This window comes from Monodon monoceros, unplaced genomic scaffold, assembly GCF_005190385.1.
Source record: "Monodon monoceros isolate NGI ecotype Baffin Bay Population unplaced genomic scaffold, NGI_Narwhal_1 Super_Scaffold_7, whole genome shotgun sequence".
Classification (NCBI taxonomy): Eukaryota; Metazoa; Chordata; class Mammalia; order Artiodactyla; family Monodontidae; genus Monodon; species Monodon monoceros.
The window spans coordinates 30,253,124-30,274,001 of NW_021703784.1; the positions used below are offsets into that span (position 1 = coordinate 30,253,124).

The following is a 20,878-nucleotide window of genomic DNA, read 5'->3' on the forward strand; positions in this document are numbered from 1 at the left end:
TCCATGCATGCCCTTATCATCAACATCCTTCTGATACTGAAAAAATAATTAAGAGGAGCTGTGAAAGAGAGGGGTATAATGTAATTAAAACCCACAGCCCTAGGCCTAGTATAACAACTTGAACATTAAAGAGTTCAGAGAATCCCTAGGGGTTAACTAGTTTAAGCTCCTCATTTCACAGATGAAGAAACTGAAGTTAAATTACTCATCAGAGCAAGACCTGCTCCTGGTCCAGTAGCTAATCAGGCGTAGACCCATCTCAACCCCAAGATTAATCATCTTATTCTACTTGAATTCTTAGTTGGATGCTAAACTGAAAAAGCTTAGATTTGCAGAATCTAGCTCTCTGCCAAAGACTATTCTCTCTAGAGATGTGATGAAATTATTTTAAAAAGAAGGCCAAGTTTCCTAATTCTATAAGCAATAATTTACACTTGTTGAAGCTGTTTTTCATGAATCACCAGATTCTTGGTAGCCTTTTAAAGAGAGTTAATAAAATGGTTTATAACTTGTTATAAGAGCTATAAAAATCATTTTATTAAGTTCTTATACAGATTCTTTGCATGATACTTAAATTTTTTTAGTTCAAGAACTAACTGAATCTCAATGTACATTATATGACAGAGGCAACCCAGCTGAACCACAAGAGGTCCATGCCACACTTTTTTCTTTTATCCCATATCAGGCAAATGTAGAGGAAATTAAATTAAAACGAATTTTTTGGAACAAGAAGGGATCACCCATCCCACACTGATTTACCACTTCCTCTTTTCTATTTACCACTTTTTCTTATCCCAGAAAAGAATGAACAAAATTAAGTAAACAAAGTCAAATTTTTAGTAAAGACATTTAAATATTTCAAAGGCATGGGCAGTTACATACCTTTTAAGGAATTCTGTCTTAAAATTGATGGAGTAGAATAATTAACAGAGGGATGGTAAGGGTTGCTTTTAGTAGGTACAACGTCTATTTGCAAATAAGCCAATTTGCAGATAATCCAGTTGAAGAGCTGGTTTTCTAACCCATTTTTCTAAAATGGATCTGCCTATTTGTAATTGGAAACTTCCTGGAAAATGGATAATAAGCACATAAATTTTACTTTCACGTTAAGTACAAACTTTAGTAGTCAACAATTTGCACAAATTATTTTGGAGAGGATTTTCCTCTGTGAACTTCCCCCTCAAAGATTTGTAATTTAAAACAGGAAAATGCACAGTGCAGTACAGTGTCAGAATTGCATCAGAGTATTACCAGGACAAAGTGGTAGATTTTTATCTTGGGAATTGCAGCTAACTACAATAGGTCTTTTCTTTCCCTGTAATCATCCTCACCTCTGATACTTCCATCTACTTCAGTGGTTTTCAAAGTGTGGTCTGGCTGCATCAGCAACACCTGGGAACTGATTAGAAATGCAAATTATCAAGTCCTACCCCAGACCTACTGAATCAGAAACTCTGGGGGGTGAGGCCCAACATTTTGTGTCTTAACTAGTCTGCCAGGTGATTCTGATGCACGTTAAAGTTTGAGGATTGACACTGTATTGTAATAGCAGTTCACCACATCCTTTCCTGTACATTTCAAATGCAATGTTCTTACCCTTAGACAGGGCCTTGTCACCTTACAGAGGTGAGAAAGAGAAAAGTAGTCACTGACATCTGGGAGCTGATCTGGCACTCACGGCTTAGGTCTTGGTGTAGAACATATTCAATTTCACAGAACATCATCAGATCAGGCCACTCTGTGATCAAGACAAAAACAAACCCAGTCCGAAATCACATCTGAACACAGACAAAAACAGGAACATGTCCAAACCACAAAAATAACCAAAATATTTTCCATCCTAGCTAATATAAGCGGCCACTGCCTCTTTGCCAATTAAAGTTTAGGCTCTTTTTATTCCTGCCCCTTTCCAATAAGATTTATAAGATACCCAATCATAGAATTGCCCCCACTTCCTGGCAGCATCCAATCCCAGACAAAGCCCCATCTCTCAATATTACCTGACACAAGCCCAAATCCTAAAATAAGTCCTTTCTAATTACATAAGCCCCCACTTATCTGCAGTTTCACTTTAGTGGTTTCAGTTACCTGTGGTCAACCTCAGTCTAAAAATATTAAATGGAAAATTTCAAAAATAAACAATTCATAAGTTTTAAATTGTGTGTGGTTCTGAGTAGCATAATGAAATCTCACACCGTCTGCTCCATCCCACCCACGATGTGAATCCTTCCTTTGTCCAGCTATCCTGCTCCTTAGTCACTTAGTACCCAACTTAGTTATCAGACCGACTGGTCACGGTATCAGTGTTTGTATTCAAGTTACCCTTACTTAACAGTGGTCCCCAAGTTCAAGAGTAATGATGCTGGCAATTCAGATCTGCCCAAGAGTAGAGGCAAAGTGCTTCCTTTAAGTGAAAAGGTGAAAGTTTTCGACATAAGAAATAGTATGCTGAGGTTGCTAAGATCTACAGTAAGAACAAGTCTTCTATCCATGAAATTGTGAAAAAGGAAAAAGAAATTCATGCCAGTTTTGCTGCTGCACCTCAGACTGAAGAAGTTATAACCACAGTGCATGATAAGTGCTAGTTAAGATGGAAAAGCCATCTTAAATTTGTACAATAAGATATTTTGTGACAGAGACCACATTCACATAACTTTTATTATAGTATATTGTTATAAGTATTCTATTTTATTATTAGTTACTGTTGTTAATCTCTTACTAGGCCTAATTTATAAATTAAACTTTATCATAGGTATGTATGTATTTTTTTTTAAAATGTAGTATGTATATGGTTTAGTACTATCCACAGTTTCAGGCATCCACTGGGAGTCTTGGACCGTATCCCCCGAGGATGGGGGGGATATTACTGTTCTTACTAAGATGTTGCAGGGTGTGTAACTCATCTTGCTACAACAAGTAATAACCACCTTTCTCAGGAACAGATGTGTTCCTGTGGTCTTTGACTGGACGGCATTGACATAAGAATTATTGCACAACCTCCTAGTCAGTGGGGACCAGTAACCTTCCATGAACAGTTCGTTCCCAGTCCAATGCAAGGTAAAAATTAGGATTTGCTGTTTAGAAACATTGACAACCATTTGAGACAGTAATTTTACGTCTGTTGAATCTAAAAATAGAAGATTGCTTATATTTTGTATACCAGTTGTTTAAATTTTATTTTTCTAGTAATCTGTAATTATATCTTACAAATGATCTGCAATAGATTTAAAAAAGAAAAAAAGAAACTGATACTCCATTACAAATTGTTTGAGAGGCATCGTCCTACAGGACTTTTTTCTTTTCTTTTTCAACGCTGCTATCACATTAATCTTTTGAAAAGTCTGCTTTCAATATATTGTGCTCTTTCTCAAGCATCTCCAACATTACGATCTCCTCTGTTTTCCAGTTGGAGAGGAAACTAACATATTTTGAGTGTCTACCATATGTTATTAATTGTGCACATTTAAATACATCCAATTCCCAGGAAACAATTCTAAATCAATATTAGCATTCTATTTCAAAACCTATTCCACAAAAAGTACAAGGACTTTTATGGGTGATTGTTTTTTAATTCAAGGAACATATATATCGAATGTTATTTAGACAAGAATAAAACAGGACAGGCTTTCCAATTAATTTTTTAGAAGCCATCATAGTAAAACAAACCTGATCAATATAGCATTTGAAAATTCTAGTGCAATGTCATTAGTAAATATTGATGCAAAGGTGCTGTACTACACACTTGTGAGAATTTGTTCTTTACTTAACATTTATCAGGTACTTACTAAATGTTGGCACCATTCATGGTCCCTTTGGCAGCCACATTTGTGCCACTCCCCCTTCTTTTGATAATAGGCTTTGTCATCCTTGGCTACAGAAGCTGGTAAGCGACATAAGAGCCAATCAAAATACCTCACCCTTCTAGCCTCAATGATGGATCCAGTGGTGTGTTCATTACCCATGTAGAAAAAGTCAATTTTCCCCAGAATTGTTCTAACTATAGGTAGCAGGGAAGTTGCCCTTTTTCCTTTGTTGTGAGTCATTAGGACATGGTACAGGTCACCAGTAGCGTATTCCCCAGTACATGGAGAAAAATCTATCCAACATGGGGAAAAAAATAAATTCAAAATGCAGAGAGACATAGAGATAGAACAAGAATGAGAACAAGAGTGCAAAGGAGAGACTCCCAAAACTGTGGGATTCCCTGGGCCAGGTCATCCCTGAAGCCAGCACGTTCTCTTCCCTGTCTCGGGCTTGGTTTCATAAAACAAAAAAATTCCTTTTTGGTTTAAGGTAGTTTGAGTTCCTTTTCTGTCACTTGCAACCCAAAAGCCTTCATTAATACAAACCTTCAATAAGTAGCCTGTGTGGTAGAAAGAGAAAGGGTTAAAGATTGAGACAAATATAGTTTTTCCACTTAATAATTATGTGACTATTAGCCTCTCTGAGCTTCATTTGCCTTGTTTGCTATCTGGGAATAAAAAGAGCCCACTCCTAGAGTCAGACTGTAAGCTTTGGAAGGACAGGAAATATGTCTACCTTTCTTGTTATGTCCCTCTCACATGAGGGTCTCATGACCTGCTTAATGCGGGAAGGGCCAGGGGAAGGTCAGAGAGACCCTCCTGCTTCTGCCATTTTCTCGGACTCCTTCAACTTAAAATATTCAATATACCAAGACGTCATATTTTAGGATAGCATGTCCTAAACCCTATCACTTGAAAACCAGAGCTTGGTTTGGCAAACGTTCCCACAGTTAAAGCCAATTTGTTGACCTTTTTGTGTTTCTGCTTTCACTTACTTTTTAGCCTCTAAAATTCCTAACTTCCTCATCCATTTATTGTTTTCTAAATGTCCTTTTATCCTTTATCCAGCATTTTTATTGTGAGAGTCAACCAAGATATCTAGACTGCCATTTCGCCAGAAACACAAGTCTCTGACTGGTAGTTTTATTTACTATTCTTACGGACTTCCACTGTTTTCATTCAAAAATCTTTCCTTTATTTAGCGTCTTCTATCTTTATTATTGTAGAATATTTTAATGTCTTAGTCTATATGATTTTCCTTCTCATATTTCATGATTAATTTGTCTAAGTTTTCCCGGGTGTCTTACAATTTTCTAACCTTTGACTAAAGCAAGTAAGTGGTCAGGAGTATGAGCAATTTTCATAAAATAATCAGTAGAGCAGAGTAGTTAAGAGCATGAGTTCTGGACCCAAACTTCCTGTGCTCAAACACTCATTGCCACTTAGCTGGGAGACCTGTATCTTGAACTTCCTCATGTGTAAAATGCAAGTGATAATAATAGTACCCTCCTGTTAGTATTAAAGAGAAAACCACAGGCCCAAAATGGCATCACTTCTGCTAAAGACCATGATGCCAAACATAGATTTAATACCTAACTGAATTGCAGTTTCAACCTTCCCCAGAAATGTAATCTTATTCATCCAGTCTGGAATTTCCCGGTCAGTATCAAGGAGGTAATCTGCCACAGTGGGCCCTCTCCATTCTCCCCCATCCCAGAGGAATAAGAGGCAATCTACATGATAAAACCCTTGCCCTTCTCTCTCCTCCCCCCAAGAAGATATCCTTTCTTTTCTTTTGCTAACAACTTCCTCATCCCACACTTCTTCCTATAAAAACCTATCATTTAGTACAACCCCTCAGAGTGCCTTTCTGTTTTCTAGACGGGATGCTGCCTGATTCATGAATCATTCATTAAGGCCAATTAGATCTTCAAACTTACTGGGCTGAATCTTTTAACATTAGGGACTGAATTAGTTAATATATGTAATGCTCTTAGAACATAGCTTGCCACATAGTGTTATATTTTTTGTACCATTAAAACTGTAATATGATTAAATTATTAAAATTAGTGTAACTACCTGGCACCTGTCAGTGACAACATTTATAAATTAGTGACTTTTTTTCACATAATCCTAGAGGCCTGTGCTTCATTGGCTCAAAAACCATATAAAAGCCATACCCATACGAACCTTAGAGAAACAAGACCTAAGTGTTTTATATAAAAGAATTAACACTGAACATGTACTGTGCCAGGCATAACAGTAAGGACTTTCTATGAATTATCTTTTTTTTCTAACGTCACTGTAACACAGGTAGTATTATTCTTCTCATATTACAGTTTAAGGAATGGAAGTTCTGAGAAGCTAAAGTATATGATTGGGCCACCCAACATGGCTGTATCTTGCTTTCTGTACACCCCCTGGTCAACCAGTTCCTGCTTCACTTACACCCTACTCATCTAACTGACTTTCCCTCTTAATTATAGATCCTAATCAGTGAATGCCTACATACTTGCACCTGGTCCCAGCTAGTGATAGTTCAAAACTTTAGATCAAAACATCTCCACTATGATAGCTTATCAAAGGAGCAATGAGGAGAGTGCTCCTCTGCTGGTTTCCCTGGTAACCAGTGAGCCCACCTGACGTCAATTCCCCCTTTGACCGGTAACCTTCTTCTCTCCCCTGAAGCGAAGACTGCTGCCATGTCCTGCCGGCCATCAGCTGCACACGGTAAGGTGTCACTCCAGGACCTTATTTCAGACATGTAAGATCCCCCATCCATTAAACCGCTGATGTCTCTGTTGCTGACTCTGGTCTCTTCCTTCGGTCTTGAGGCTGGGCAAGTACAGTGCTTGCAGGCCTGCGGGGTGCAGCCCAGCGTAAGGGGACTTACTTAGGCTTGTGATGGAGGAAGGCCCAGATTCAAAGTCAGGCTGTCAGACCTCACAGTGAGTATGTTTAACCAAGAAGGTGGGCAGCACATCTCTGGAGTCAGCTCACGCTTTCATCCCTTGAATTCATGGGTTTGGTTCCATGTTGCTGTTGTTTTGGCCGCTGGATAGGACATTGAAGACTCCTTTGTCAAATGAATCCTCTCCATTTTACCTAGGAGGAAATTGGGGCTGTAAGTTTGTGACTTGGGCTCCACAATTAGAAGTGGCAGAAATGAGGCCTTCTAACACAACACTCTAACACTTATTCATTTACTTCCTTAATCCTGAAGCCAAAGTTTTATTTATTCACACCATCTGAATTCACACCACCTGAGTTATTTGATATGTAAATTATAAATGTAACAATAATAAACTTAGGTGAAAACGTTTTGAACTTGCTGGATTTCTATATTAATAAAACAAACAATAAAACAAATAATACAAAACCAAGCAATTTGAGCAAAAGTATCTTCAAAGGAGAAATAGGTTTAACTAGATTGGATTATAATGCCGCCATCATTAGTGCCACACCATCTTTCTAATATGCTAGAGGGTCACGTGAACCACCTGGTTAGCGAGAAAAAAAATGTTTCAAGCCTCAGTAAAACTTCCTCCTTCCACTGAAGCATACTCATCTTCTGTGAACAGATATAGCAAAATACAATAGAAATAAAACTAAGGCTGTCCTGAATGAGAATGGGAATTACCACCTCCCAGACTCAGCTCATCTCACCAGTTCCTTGAGTCTCAGGTACCAGCAGGCCACTTGGCAGCCCCTCTCAGCGAAGTTAGTCCTCATTAACAAGAGTGAAGATCAGGAGATCCTCAAATTGATTCAGGTCTGGACATGCTATCTCTGAGACTGGGATGCTCATGGTGTTCTAGCTAGCTAAGTGTTTAAGGGCTTCACTTATTCCAGCCTGAAACTTCCACAGGGAAGGGAATTTGCCATGTTCATCTTTGTCTCCCCAGCACCTAGCATGGTCCTAATGCTTAGCGGGTGGGCCATACCTGGCTTTGGAATGTTGTAAAGGTTAGACAAATGAAGGAGTCAATGAGTTAACGGATGTGAGTGAGACTGAAGGTCAGGGACAGGATGGTTCGGTTATGGCATCTTCCTTCTGTGGTCACAGACAAGGTCTGTGTGAAAACAGCAGACGATTTAAGTTTCTCTCAAACTCAACATAAACCAGCAGTGAGATGTGGCTGATAAAAAAATTATGATATAACCTTGATATTAACAAGAGTATGATACTCAAAGAAAAGTTAGTAAGGGATTCTTCACTCCTACGGTCACTTCCCAAGCATTCCAAATGCCATGCTCAAATCCAAAGGAAACTGATCTTTCTTTCCAAGATAGACTCTCACCCTTTTGTCCTGTTTCTTCACATGGTTTTCTTCCACCCATAAAAATCCTTTCCATCTCATCTTTCATTTCTCCGTCGTCCTTCTTGGAATACTCTGCTGTTCCACAATCCCAAGCCCCATGCTCCCAACTTATCTCTATATCCTCCAAACTGCTATTACAGTGTTATGGTACTTATCTTTTTTAATCTAATATTTTCACTACTTATGTTCTTGTCTTCTTTATCAGAAGAATCTAAACTGTAAAGCACTGATCAAAGGCAAGGAATCTTCATTTTTATTGTTGTACTTGCCTCCATGTACATTTCACATCCATTAGATTATGATCTTCTAAAGGCCAGTAAGAGACCCATTTATTTTTTTTAATTTCTCTTTAAGTTACACACTGTACCTAGCTAGTTGTTCTGGGCAAAAAACAAATGTTGTTTGTCTGACGGTTGACTGAGGTATAACTACAAGCCACAACAAGAGGAAGCTAACACACTAGCAAGGAACAAGAGCATACATACACTGCAAGCCAGGAGCCAGGTTTTGAAACCTCTCTTAGTATGCAGACATACAGATCTATTTCCCGATTACATACTCTCATGTACATAGATCAAACAAGAGTTAAGCAACTAAGGACAAAAACAGATAGTTCACAGAAAAGGAAATACAAATGGCTAATGAAATAGACAATGATGTGCCATCTTAGTTAATAAAGAGGGAAATGCAAATGGAAAAAAATGAGACACCATCATTTGCCTACCACACTGGCAAAAGGCAGAGACAGATAATGTTCAGTGTCAGCAATGGTGGGAATGTAAATTTTAAAAGGTACTTTACAATACTGATCAAAATTTTTAAAACACACATTCCTTACTAAATAAGCCCACTTCTAAGAATCTACTCTTCAGAATAACTTTTTCCATATTGCCAGGATATTGGCTGAAGAATGTTCCCAGTGCCATTAAATTTATATTAGTAGAAATCAGAGATAACCTAAATATGTCAAAAGTGAGATGTTTAAGTAAATTATATTCATACTCTGATGCTACATAGCCATCACAAAGAATGAACCATATCTATATATGTAGGTATGGGAAAGTGATCACAATATATTGTCCAAAAAAAGCAAGTTGCAAAGCAGTAAATGTATAATTTCTTTTTTGTGGGGAAAAAAGACGTGTTCCATGTTTCTGTGTTCATATAAATACACAAATTTCTACATAACTCTATGTGCGAAAACAAAAATAAAAACAAACATACGGGCTTCCCTGGTGGAGCAGTGGTTGAGAGTCCGCCTGCCGATGCAGGGGACACCGGTTCGTGCCCCGGTCCGGGAAGATCCCACATGCCGGAGCGGCTGGGCCCGTGAGCCATGGCCGCTGAGCCTGCGCGTCCGGAGCTCCGCAATGGGAGAGGTCACAACAGTGAGAGGCCCGCGTACCGCAAAAAAAAAAAAAACGAACATACTAACAAAAACAAAGGTCTGGAAAGAAAAACACCCAACTGCTAACTGCAGTTACCCCTAGGGAGGTAAAGCAGGAAGGGCTTTTCCTGTTGTGTATTTCTATGCATTGTTTAAATTTTCTTGCAACATCAAAGTAATACTTTTGACTTTTCTGAAATAAAAAATAAACCTAATTAAAGTGGTTATAAAATGTTTGAAGATTCACAAAAGCAGTGATCAAACTTTCAGGAACTGCGTGCATGAATTATCTCTTTAAGTATTCTTTAGAACTCTATGCTCACAAAATTATTCACACGTATTTGTGTCAGTTACCAAAACCTGAAACCTTATGTGGTAGCATAAAACAGTCATTCCATGTTTTAGAAGAGGTAAGAAAGGAAAAAAGAAATTCCTTTAACACTGTGTACGAAGAATGTCACCTGTTATCAGTAAACAAAGGATGCTGCAGCCATCAAGCCATCAACTGCAGACACCTTCCAAGTGTACACCCTGAGGGAACTCAAGATGGGAAAGAACAGGATACTGGCCCTAAACAGTTAAGGTGCATATCAAAGGAATGATTTTAATAAGCCCAGGCTCTTGCACCTTCCCATACGTAAAGAAGGGCTAAAGTCATTAACTTGAGATGTCTGGTTTTCTTTAATTAACAGTAATCTTTTGATGTTCCAACTACCTGTATATTGCAAAAACTCATATATCCTGGCTACTCCTGTACCTCTTTGGAACAGCTAGCTCCTCAGAGCTATCTAAGAGTGTGTTTCCCAGGCTTAAGTCCTCAGTAAGTCCACCGAATAAAACATAATTTTCAACTTTTAGGTTGTGTATTTTTTGTTTTTTAGTTGACAACACTTTTTTTTAAAGAAATTGACAAACCAAGCAGAGGGCTCTCAGAAATAATTCACCTGATCATTGATTTATGCTAGGGGCCACAAATACAAATGCCAGAGGAGACTGGAAAGTAACAGATTAATGAGGCCAGCTGGGAATAAGACAGCAAGGACCAGAGGGACTATTTGGAGAGTGTGTACTGCTTAAAGGGAGCAGCTACTTCAAAACTCCAGCTAAGTGAGAAGATGGATCTGGTGTTATCAGATCTTTTAATATTTCAAAGGAAATCAGAAACCAGAATTTTTTTTTTTAAAAGATGTTGGGGGTAGGAGTTTATTAATTAATTTTTGCTGTGTTTTGTCTTCGTTTCTGTGTGAGGGCTTTCTCTACTTGTGGCAAGCAGGGACCACTCTTCATCGTGGTACGCGGGCCTCTCACTATCGCAGCCTCTCTTGTTGCAGAGCACAGGCTCCAGATGCGCAGGCTCAGTAGTTGTGGCTCATGGGCCTAGTTGCTCTGTGGCATGTGGGATCCTCCCAGACCAGGGCTCGAACCTGTGTCCCCTGCATTAGCAGGCAGATTCTCAACCACTGCACCACCAGGGAAGCCCATAAACCGGAATTTTTAATAGCAATACACCCAGGTTTTACATTTTAACAACCGATTTCTTAAAATCTTAAATTTCATGTTGGAGGACTTCCCTGGTGGCACAGTGGATAAGACCCTGCACTCCCAAGGCAGGGGGCCTGGTTTCAATCCCTGGTCAGGGAACTAGATCCCATATGCATGCTGCAACTAAGAGTTCACATGCTGCAACTAAGGAGCCCAAGTGCCACAACTAAGACCTGGTGCAACAAAATAAATAAATAAATATTTTAAAAAATAAATAAATAAATGCTACGTTGGTAAACATTGCACAAGCCAAACAAAACACATCTCCTAGCTGGATGTGGCCTGCAGCCTCCCATTTGCCATTTTTGGGTTTCACTGTCTCCACAGAGTTCTAGTGGACTAATTCTGACAGACACATCCTTCATCACCCAGATCAGTTCCCTCTTCTTCCATTAGCACTTTGGCCATGGTATTATAGAACATTAGAGTTCAAACATATTTTTTTAAATCTCATTAAAATATCAATTTTTTATGGTAACAAAATACATATAACATAAAATTTGCCATTTTAGCCATTTTTATGTGTACAGTTTGGTGACCTTAATTACATTCACAATGCTATGCAAATGAAGCAGGAGGGAAGGGGGCAGGGCACAAGCTTTAAAAAAAATGACATAGCCATAGGACATGACAAGGACTGGTTAGAATCAACTCGGTCCAAGATGGCAGAAGATTCGACTTCCAGTAGACCTTGAGCCTCACTATATGCTCATTGTAATACATTAACAAGATAAATGACACACCCACCAGTGCCATGACAATTCTGAGGCCAACCATAAAAGGTCAAAAAGTGAGTGGTGGGAGATTGGGATTGACATATATACACTAATATGTATAAAATAGATAGCTAATAAGAACCTGCTATATAAAAAATAAAATAAAATAAAATCCAAAATTTAAAAAAAAAAAAAGAAAAGTGAGTGGTGGCCCAATTCCTGGAAATTACTGCCCCTTCCCTGAAATAACTGGAATAATCCTCCCATTCATTAGCCTATGAAATTACCCAGTCCATAAAAACTAACCATGCCATATTTTGGGGCCTGTTGCCTTCTGAGATGTCCACTTTGTCTGTGGAGTATTTTTCTCTCTAAATAAATCCACTTCTTATCTAACACTTTGTCTCTCGCTGAATTCTTTTTGCAATGAGACATCAAGAACCTGAGCTTCATTAAGTCCTGAGACCAGGTGTGTGATCTCAATTAAAAGATGTGGGTTCAAGTCTCAATCTGGGTTTTGGCTGGGTTCGAGTCCTGGGACATGGGTTCAAGTCCCAGTCTGAGTTGCACAGTTTCATAACCATCACCACCAGCTCTTTCCAAAATTTTTTCATCACCCCAAACAGAAACTCTGTACCCATTAAACAATAACTCCCCACCCCACCCTCCCCCAGTCCCTGGTAACCTCTTATCTGTCTATGAATTTACCTATTCAGGGTACCTCACATAAATGGAATCATATAATATTTGTCCTTTTGTGTCTGCCTTATTTCACTTAGTTAAATATTTTTAAGGTTCATCCACAGCACAGCATGTATCAGAACTTCATTCCTTTTTACAACTGTGTAATATTTCATTGTATATTGTGATTCATATTAGGAAACATGTATTTGGTCTTTGTTCCCATTACTAGCACAAAAGCTTCTAAAACACTTGGAATTTTCTAAGTGGTGTGAGAAATAAAGGCTTCTTTTGTTATGTTAATGAGGTGATTTTTGGAATGCCCCTATGTCACCTAAGAATGGATGCTGGTTGCCAGGGGAACCAACCCTGTGATTGGAGGTTTGGAACTTTCAGCTCCATCCCCCTGACCTCCAGAGAGGGGAGAGGGGCTAGATGTTGAATCATCACCAATGTCTATTGATTTAATCAACTGTGAGTATTTAAGGAAGCCTCTGTAAAAACCCAAAAGGACATCGTTTGAAGAGTTTCCAGCTTGGTGAACATGTGATTTGAGAGAGAGTGATGCACCTGGAGAGGGCATGAAAGCTCAGCACGTTTTCCCCATACCTTGCCCTATGCAGCTCTTCTGTCTAGTTGTTCCTGGGTTATACCCTTTTATAATAAACCCATAATCTAGTACATAAATTGGTTTCCTGAGTTCTGTGAGCCACTCTAGCAAATTGAACCCAAAGAGGGGGTCATGGGAACCTCTGATTTACAGCCAGTTGGTCAGAAGCACAGGTAACAACCTGGACTTCTGATTGGCATGTGAAGTACAGGGTAGCCTTGTAGAACTGAGCCCCTGACCTGTGGAATCTGATGCTATCTCCTGGTAGGAAGTATCAAAATTGAGTTAAATTGCAGGATACCTAACTGGTGTGAAAGCATTGTTTGTTGGGAAACCCCCCTCTGCTGCCACTATGGAACTGTCTTCAGAACCATTTGTATGCATATAGCACATTTTGTTTACCCAGTCCTCTGTTAATGGACACGTGGGTTGTTTCTACCTTTTGGATATTGTGAATAATGCTGCTGTGAACATTTGTATAAAAATATGTTTGAGTCCATTTTTTATTCTTTTGGGTATATACCTAAGAGTAGAACTTCTGGGTAATATGGTAATTCTGTATTTAACTTTTTGAGGAACTGACAACCTGTTTTCTACATCAGCCACACCATTTTACATTCCTACCAACAATGCATGTAAATCCCTCATTTTTAAGATGAAGAAAGCAAGAGTAAAACTTGTTAGATAGCTTGACTATATACACAGAAAGTCAACTGCAGGGCTGACATCAGAAACCAAGTATCTTGACTCCCAATACAGTCCTCTTTCAAAGGTTAACTCCACTAGGATTTAACTCAGATGACTAGGCAAATTGCAGTATTTTCTACACAAAGAGTGGGTCATTGGAAATAGATAAATTGATATATTAGAAGAAAGAATTTGAATTAAGTTCTGGATTTTGCTCTCCAAAATGGAGAGAATTTTGTTTTTCTTCTTCAGGTCTAAGCTCTAAGGATTAAGTCATACTTGTCTTAAGCCTAGTACCTAATTGTAGAATAATCATAGAAACATTTTTGTATCATTATTAGTCTTAACATTCTGAACTAAGGGCTTTTTTAAAAAAAATTCCTTGAAATGCAATAAAGACTTATTTTAGAGGAGTTGGAAAATTCAGAAAAGTGGAAAGGAAAAAGAAAGGGTCACCTAGAGAACTGTCAACCTGAAAAATATTCACTTTTTAGTACTTTTTTCCATGCTAGTTATTCTAAACATGGTGTTTTTGTTTGGTATACATGGTCGAAAAGATAGAATCTTAAAGCTTAAGAAAATTATTACAATTTGGGGAGTAAGCTTAAAAAACAGAATAAGGAAAAGTAGATATTAAAGTCTAGGAAAGCACCCAACATAGAGTTAGCACTCCTTCCTACCAAGTCTCAGCCCTCACAGTCTTATGACATCCCTTTTGGTGGTATGTTCTTACTTACCTGTCCATATGGACATGGCCACACGATGCACTATTTTGTTTCTCCCTCTGTGCCTCATAAAGTGCTACAAATACAGTTGGTATTCAGTAAAGAACTTCTGAATGATTATTACTGATTTCATACCATCTTCAAGGTTAACACCCCTCAGAGTCTCCATAAGGGGTAACCCAATTCAGGCACTGCAGGACCCAGTCTCGGCAGGGCTTCACACTCCACAGAATTTGGTTCCATAATCAAAGATAATTTAAAAGTCATTTGAATCTTTACTTCCATTACTTGAATATTATAGGTAATTCAACTTGTAACCCACACTAGCACTTTTTTTTTTTTTTTTTTTTTTGCGGTACGCGGGCCTCTCACTGTTGTGGCCTCTCCCGTTGCGGAGCACAGGCTCCGGACGCACAGGCTCAGCGGCCATGGCTCACGGGCCTAGCCGCTCCGCGGCATGTGGGATCTTCCCGGACCGGGGCACGAACCCGTGTCCCCTGCATCGGCAGGCGGACTCTCAACCACTGCGCCACCAGGGAAGCCCAGTAGCACTTCTTAAAACCTCCTTGGCCCCATTCTTTTCACTTCAGTACATTTCAAGTCCACAGCTGACTTAAAGGCCCAGTCTCAAAATCTTCACCAAAAATTCTCTCTCAGCTTCATCCCTTGTGGTTCTTGGTTTTGCTTTTCATCCCCTTTATCTTCTATTTCTTCTTCCTTTCAGCCAAAAAATTACAGCCATTTGTATCATCTTGGCATTCATTCTTACTTCTTCAGCTCAGCCCCTCTCTCCTCAGTCTCTGATTCTCTTTCAGGAAAGTTCAGGAATAGAGCAGGCACACTCAGCCCCTCTCTTGGAAGGAGACCCAGGAGTTAGGACTGGGGGAGAAGAAGGCGGAGGAAATGGGAGAAATCACAAATGCTTATAATGTACTGTCCTTTTTTTTATTCTCATCACGCAATGAAATTCTCATATATTATTTATTTGGGGTGGGCTACATGAAAGTTCTTTGGAAAAAAATGTGACAAGTTGTAAAGGTAAAATGATGAAATTTTCTTTGAGGATGGAGGTCACGGCCTACCCACCCTCTCCTCTTTGGGGTGTCACCTTGAGGGCATATAAAATATATAGGCTGATAAAAATGGTCTGATCTTTTGATCTTACAAAGCAGAGTCACAGGCCTTCTGACCCTTGAAACTGTAAACATTTACTCTGGAATTAGCTCAGAGGTCTCACATGGGTATAATGAGACAATTACAAGGTACATCATCTTGTCTCTCACAGAGATAAGTTTTCATTTTTCTCTCTTCTACTTTCTGCATAAATCTGTGTGGAAATTTCTCCAAATTTTGTATTCACTTTTGTGATATATGCATGTTATCACTGATAATGCTTACCTAATAGTAAAATTACATTCTCTCTCTCTTCTATATTGGTACAGAGGGGTCTTTTGATGGAGTCTTTGTTTTCTTTCCCCAGCACTATGATATGGTCCTCCAAACGACAGTTACATCTGTTTAACTATATTTCTTATTTCATCTCTTCCCCCAGTCCAGTAATATTCAAAGTGCACTACTCCTAGGTGACAGCAGACTTAAGTAACACTTAATACTACTTGACATGGGTCGAGTAAGTACCAACAGACAATCACTGAAACTTTTTGTTCTCCCTGGCTATCTCTGTATGCAGAGACTCAGAAGGACAGAAGGACAGTGGGACGGAGTTCAGAAAGTGTGACTGAATATTCCAGGATAAGGGATGTAGAGCTACCACTCATCCAGTTCTCAAGCCACAAGCTTAGGATTTTGCCTTAATTTCTCTTTCCCTCAAACACCACATCCAATTGACTCCACACTCAATCCACATCCCAAATCCATTCAGTTCTTCCACTTTCACTACTTCTACCCTAGTTCAAGCCCACGATGCATCAGCCTCTAACTGCACTTCCTGTTTCTACTCTTGTTCCTCTCTATAGCAGCTAGTGTAATCTTTTATAAAAATATAAATCATAAAATGCCACTGCCTACTCTTTAATGGCTTTTCATCATACTTAAATTAACACCCAACTAACCTGAAAAGCCCCAAACCTCATTTTATACTTCTCTGCCTCAGCCACACTTGCTTTCTTTCTGTTTCCCCGACACATCAAGCTTGGTTAAAATGTACTTTCCCCTGGTTTTCACATGGCTCCTTTTAAGGACTCAGTTTAACTTTTACCTACTTAGAGAGGACTTACCTATTTATTCTAAAGTAACCACCTAGTTGTTCTCCCATCACATTGCTGTGTTTTATCAGCATGACATATTTCTAGTTGTTCTCCATCACATTGCTGTGTTTTATCAGCATGACACATTTCTAGTTGTTTCTTGTGTGTATGTATGTTTTCAATTGCTCAAACTTTTGGTGAATGGATGGTAAGCCTTACTCTTCCATCTCCTATATGCGAGATAGGAAATACTGAGCAGGGATCAAAAGTCTAAGAACTTGGGGCTTCCCTGGTGGCACAGTGGTTGAGAGTCTGCGTACCAATGCAGGGGACACGGGTTCGAGCCCTGGTCTGGAAGGATCCCACATGCCGTGGAGCAACTAGGCCTGTGAGCCACAGCTACTGAGCCTGCGCGTCTGGAGCCTGTGCTCCGCAACGAGAGGCCGCGACAGTGAGAGGCCCGCACACTGCGATGAAGAGTGGCCCCCGCTCGCCGCAACTGGAGAAAGCCCTCGCACAGAAACAAAGACCTAAAACACAGCCAAAAATAAATAAATTAATTAAAAGGTAATGTGAAGTTCTTTAAAAAAACAAAATGTCCAAGAACTTTATTTCAGATTTTTCTTTAACTTCCTCACAATAGCTATTTTATCTATTGTCAGTTTTCTCCATCGTCATTAGCTCTTACTATAGAATAGCATGGGGACTTGCAACTAACTCCATATGAAGTCTTGAAGAAATAAGAACACCAAAGAATGGGATAGGTGGCAGTGACTTCAAACAGGAAAGGAAAGTATGCTGAATCCCTATAGCCTCCTATAGAGAAGAAACAAAAAGAGTCAAAGTAGGAGCTGACAAATAACCTGGAACTAACAACGGAAAGGCCCATGGGACTTCCTAGTGACTGCCACTGAAATCTCTGAACTCAGATCTCACCTTCCTACTGTCTTCATAGCACAACATAATCCTGCCAGATCCGTACTGAAAACTCACCATCACCACCTCTCTCCCAACCAAACCCTTCAGATTCAGACACAACTCTCCAATTCCTTTTTGAGAAGTCATTCCTTAAAACTTTAGTCCACCCAGAACTCTCTTCTGTGACCTCCTTGTTTCAAAAGTAAAATCCAATTGTGGAGCTCATTGGTCTGTCTTTGTTTGTTTATCTTTACCATTACTTGTTTTTTTCTTTTTTGCTTGTTTTATTTTTATTTTTGCTCGTCTTAATCTTAGAATCCTATGTAGCACTGAACATAAGATACCCAGTAAGGTTTTTTGGGTTTTTTTTTTTTTTGGATTAATTGAACAGATTCACACTCTGGCTGAAGTTTGTACCCTCAGGGACAAAAAAAAGCAGGAAACACTAAAAGGAGAGGGAAGAAGAAGGTGTGAGAAAAACAGGGACTCTAATATACAGGGAAAGGAAGCAGGGGTGCAGAAGAGGGAAAGGACCCAAAAAATCAGCTTTCACTGTGAAGACTTAATCACAGTTTATAACATGTTGTCAATCTGCTAAAATGGAAGTTGACAGGAAACTGGCAGAGACAGGGAAATGGCCACAGGCCAAGTTATACTCTTGTGTTAAATCTTTCCACTGCCTTGCCTTATTTGCAGCTACCTCACGGTCTCAAAGCCAGGTAGATTCCGATTTGTTCCTCATGCAAGTATGGATTTATCAACAGACTGATTTATACATAGCTAGAAAGTAATAATCATCTGGGGACATCAAACCGGATGAGCCTTCCTCTATCACCTCTTTCTTTTTACAACTAAAAACTTACTGTGGGATATAAGTAAATTTCAGTGGAATAACATGAAATCTCAATATCTCTTGTACAGTCATAACAGAAGCGGTTTCTGCCATTCCTATCCAGAAACTAACTCACTTTGAAACCACTCACTTGGTCTATCAGGTAGATCAGTGTTATTCACTGCTATTTCCTAGCACCTAGCATAGTGCCTGGTACATGTCATGTGTGCAATAAATTTTTGGATACTGACTGATTGGATTAATGAATAAATGATGGTTCCAATCTCTGATGCACCCTTAGGTGAACTTAAGCCAAAGATACAGACATACGGGAAATACAGGATGGATTTTTAAAAAGGACATAATTGAGGGAGAAGATTACCAGAGTTTTGCTGCTTTGTTTATCTCCACCTAAAATTCATTCCACGAATAGAAACTGAATGCCTTCTATGACTTCTATGTCACAGGAAGTGTGTTATACCGTCAAGTACAAATATAAAGATACAGACCCTGGATCCAATGTGTGCTTTTCCATGACTACATCATAGCCTCTAATCACACTCTGTTTCAGATACTAGACTATAACTGTCAATGTATCTGTCTTGCCACTATATTGTAAGCTCTATTAGGACACTGCCCATCACACAGTAAGCACTCAGTAAATAGCTGGTAAAGCATCTGCTTAAAGATGCCTTACCAGCTATTACCAATTTACCAATGGAAATTGTAGCCTACTAGGGGGAAAAGACATAATGAACCGTATAAAGTCAGGATTCTTAGTTTTGAGAAAGAAGAGGTAACTCTTGCTGATATAGCAGAAAAGGAGCATGTTGAAGATATTGGGTGGCTCTCAGAATTACTGGAGGGTAAAGAGAATCATGGCAGACGCTAGGCCTCCAGGAATAATGCACAAAATCACTGCAGAACTAGTCCAGTGAGGAAACTGTCTCCATTGCAGTTCCCCACCCATGCCACTTCTGCATCGGAAACTCAATCTTGCAACCACTGAGAAACTGCTGTTGCTGCCAGTGCTGCCAACAAAGTCAGCCACCTCTGCTGCTACTCCTATCAAATGCCAAAGAACCAGAGAGCACCCTTGTTCATTGGTAGCTGAACCAAGGTTGGAAAGACAGGTTGAGCCTGGATTGTGAAATGCTTGAACAAAGGTATAGGCAGTCACCAGAACAATTTATTCTTAAACCAGATTCCCCAATCAAATGGACTAACCAAAAGCTAAATGTGCAGTGCTTGCTTTTTGCCCATGGTGGATGCCAATGAGTATTTGCTAGTTTGGTTGAAACAACAGATGGGAGTCTGCAAATTTAGGACAGACTGCCCCACTTAATCTCTATGATTAATCATGTCTATACTGATAGCCTTACCTGAGGTCAGAAAGTACTATCTCTCATAACATATTTTTGGGAATACAACTATGATATCGTGGTCCTTATGTCATGAATCTGGGTCAGGTACCAAGAGAATCAACAACATTTAGATCTGCAACATTTAGAGTGTTGGGAAGGGGGGTGGATTCACCAGGATTTTAAGTGCCCTGGATCCTTTTCAACTGAAGGTTTCCCACCCAGATGAGGACTCAATCTTTGTCGTTCTCCTACATCAGCCACGGGTTGCTACAGGTCACTTCGGAGTGAAATGCAGTCTGTAGGAGCACTGCAAGTCAAGACAGGTGAGTAGAATTGGCTCCAAGGGCTGAAGAGGAACCTAGCCAAAAACTATTCAAAACAGGTTAATCCATCTGAACTGGGACAGCAGACACCAAGGAGAAAAGGGACTAGGTTAGACGTGTGCAGCCTCGGCCTTGCTGGCTATACTTGCCTATGAACAGCTACCAATTCTTCCAAATCCCCCCGCCACCATCCCCCCGCGTCCACTCGGATAATCTCTTTAGGCACGTTAGCTAGCCAGAGAAGCAGGGAACCTGTGGAAGAGGATGAGGTGTTATTTGGGGTATAGAGATCATGGATGTTTTACGTATGCACTTAATGAATTTGTCGAGCCCCTCACCCCCGCCCCATCTTAGGCTGGGTCACTCGGAGGAAAAACACCCTCTTTCCTGTACCTCCCTTTATGCTGTCCTCGCCTGCGACTTCTCCCTCTCACTCTGAGCCGCACGCAGCCTCCGTGCCTCACCTGAAAACTACTCTTCAAAGACTTGCTTCCGGGCCCAGCAAAGCCCGGCGTACGCAGTTTCTGGAGAGGCAGAGGTACTCGCTTCTATCCAAAAAAACAAAACTGCCCTTTCCGGAAAAAAAAGAAAACTGCTCCAGCATTCCGAGACTCGCATGCGCGCGTCACACGGGGAAGCTGCTAGGAGGGTCCGGGTGCTTCGAATGGCAAACCCCGCCCCCGCGTGTCGGCCCCGCCCCGCCGCCTCAGCCCCGCCCCGTCCCGCCGCCGGGGCAGGCACGCGACGCCCTCTCCAGGCCA

General features: G+C 40.0%; 1 long non-coding RNA gene across 1 annotated transcript; it reads right to left on the bottom strand.

Moving 5' to 3' along the window:
- Positions 1-453: 453 nt before the first annotated feature.
- On the bottom strand, positions 454-20,766 carry LOC114887206. Its single transcript, XR_003791503.1, has 3 exons — positions 20,582-20,766; positions 6,443-6,908; positions 454-1,738 (listed from the first exon to the last, which is right to left on the bottom strand). It is a non-coding gene; the product is annotated as an uncharacterized LOC114887206 (long non-coding RNA).
- Positions 20,767-20,878: the final 112 nt, after the last annotated feature.